Source organism: Montipora foliosa, chromosome 5 (assembly GCF_036669935.1).
Source record: "Montipora foliosa isolate CH-2021 chromosome 5, ASM3666993v2, whole genome shotgun sequence".
NCBI classification, from domain to species: Eukaryota; Metazoa; Cnidaria; class Anthozoa; order Scleractinia; family Acroporidae; genus Montipora; species Montipora foliosa.
Genome location: NC_090873.1, coordinates 27,148,115 through 27,150,614, shown reverse-complemented (window position 1 = coordinate 27,150,614; position 2,500 = coordinate 27,148,115). Strand labels below are relative to the sequence as shown.

Sequence of the window (2,500 nt, the reverse complement as noted above, 5' to 3'; positions counted from 1 at the left end):
CACAACATGATGAATTCACAAAAGGCCGGGAAATCTCAAAACCTTTTCCAGCGAAAAATGTATTGAAACAAACAACATATTTGCTATTAGAGGCAAAAAGCCCTTCCTATTTCATTGCGTGCTTGAAAACAAGAAACCTAATCGTGTCAAATTACCATACGCAACAAAATATATTTCAGGATCAAACCCTTTCCTGAAGAACCTTTTCCTTGAATAATGAAGCACAAAAAAGACAACAAGCTTTCTTTCAAATAATTCTTGGCTGTCACATTTGCAATTATTTTTTTACCTGAAGACTGTGCAGAGTTGAGCACAAAATAAATATAACAAGAATTAGTGAAATATCCAGTTGTTACCGGAAGACTGTGCAGAGTTGAGTATAAATAAATATAAATAGCCAGACAACAGAGATCACAGCTCCACTTAAGGTGTTCGATTCCTTCTATGTCTTTGTTAAACCCATAAATTACCAGAAAATTTTCTGTTTGGGTTCAGTGTTGTACATAACACAACGCTTGGTAAAATTAGAAATACAGCTCACTTTGATTACGGCTCGACGGGCGAAAGATTGTTGTCCATTACTCGTCGCTTTTAAGATTCCAGATATTTATTTTTCACCGCTTGTCTTGTTTACCCAATTGACGTTCTATTCTTGAGCTCTGTAAGGGTATATTTTGTTTACAGAACCACCAAAACGCCATTTGCGTTTCAATGACTTCGACGCCATTGCAGGTTAATTAAATATTCTACAGTGTCCACCAGAGAAATCTACGCAATTTCTACTACCCCATGAAACCTACCAAAATACGCCCAGAAGATTCTATGCAGAAAGACACCACTTAGCAGGGCAGTGACGGGAAAGACTTTTCCCAAAAACGGAAACAAAATGGAAAACGACTAAATTTAACTCGTTTTCCGACTGGATTCCCATATGGCAACCCAGTAATTAGATATGCAGTGACCTTGCAACTTGTAAACAGAGAAACAGAAAGATTATAACTAAATCAACTTCGTAACTGGCAGTCTGAAGGGCAAACTCGTGAAAATAAAGAAAGAAATACTCACAGTGATGCACGTTACCGCGTGCTGCAATTAGGCGTGAAATTAGCCAAGCGTATCAGAGGTCAACTCAGAGCACTGCGATTAGCTACGTTCTGCTTTATGATTGGCAAAGCCACCTCAGGGAGCAGATAAACCGTACTTTTTTGTCGTCACTGACTAAAAACCTTCTTGTATGTACGTTTCGGTTAAAAAACTATAATCTTCTTTTGCATAAATAGCTTACGAATGTAAATGAGCGCTTAAAAAGAGCCGCGGAAACGTCACTTGGGATTACCAAGGGCCTTGTAAATGTCAGGAATCTAAATGTGTTCAACTGGATGACTGATACAATTCATTGTCATAACAATACCTAATTAGCAAGGCCTAATCGGGATAACAATGGTTCTTTTGTCCTTCGCCATTTTAGTCCGGTATACCTCGTATTTGGAAAGGAATTTCCTGAGGTTTCCATTTGCCATTTATCAGTACTCAGTAAACTCATTTTGTATTCTGTAGAGCACCAAGGTTAACAACTTACTTACTCAACATATTCACTGCCGTGAAATTGACATATTAGAGACTTTTAGATCCACGTTTGCGGCTAACCTCAAACTGCTGGAAGTCACATGACTAGCGCTTGCCGTCACGTTCGAGGGTAAGTTTTGACGTTTTCAACGGCGGAAGGTAGGTTTTCACGTAAGTAAGTTACCTCAGCTCTTTATGGCATGGAAGTTACATTATCCCACGTATGAACGGGGCAGATATAAAAAGCAACTTTTTATCTTTCATTCCATGTGAATTAAACAATCAAAAGAGCCGTGGTTTTATTTATTTCGTTGACTGAAACATCAACGCTGAGAATCGAGGAAATTCAATATGGCGGCCTCCGCAGCTTTGCACTTGTTTACTTAAATCTAAATGCACGAACTATCACAACTTCTAACGTCAAACCGCAAATCTCAAACCTCAGTTTGCGGTTAGCCGTAAACGTGCATCTAAAGGTCTCTATTAAATTCTCACGTTTTGCTACGTCTGACCTTGTAGCTCAGTCGGTAGAACCGCGGTGGTCTAACCCGAAGGTCGTGGGTTCAGTTCCCGCCCGGGTTAGAGTTTTTCTCTGTGGGCCTAAATGCTATTAGTAGGGCTGACGCTCAAGTGGTTTACATAAGTAGAAAACTAGAACCTCATATTAGCCTCCGACGCGGAGGATCACATGATCCTTATACCGCTCGAACAACTGCACACTAGTCGTGACTCCATCAGAAAGGCTCGTGAGGCATTCCTTATACACAGAGGAAAAACACTGGAGCCTGCAGGCCTTAATAGAAGAGATGAAATGTAATTTAGTTTAGCTACCTTTTAATTTTCTTTTGTTTTTTTCATCTTGTTATCATGTATTATTCTCTCTCCTCTTTTTTATGCATTTCCGTTTTTATAACACATCACGTAGCCTTTTTAT

The 2,500-nt window shown here is 39.4% G+C and overlaps 2 protein-coding genes across 5 annotated transcripts in view; one reads left to right on the top strand and one right to left on the bottom strand.

Annotated features, from left to right (window-relative positions):
• The window catches only part of LOC138002524 (uncharacterized), a 15,299-nt gene that overhangs the window by 11,819 nt on the left and 980 nt on the right, over window positions 1–2,500 (bottom strand). The window lies entirely within an intron of this gene.
• The window catches only part of LOC138003850 (uncharacterized), a 5,001-nt gene continuing 4,069 nt past the window's right edge, over window positions 1,569–2,500 (top strand). The window contains exon 1 of one of the 4 annotated variants that reach the window (XM_068850117.1): window positions 1,569–1,696. The gene's annotated coding sequence lies outside the window, so the exon portion shown is untranslated. The other 3 variants (XM_068850115.1, XM_068850119.1, XM_068850114.1) reach the window with 3 other exon arrangements.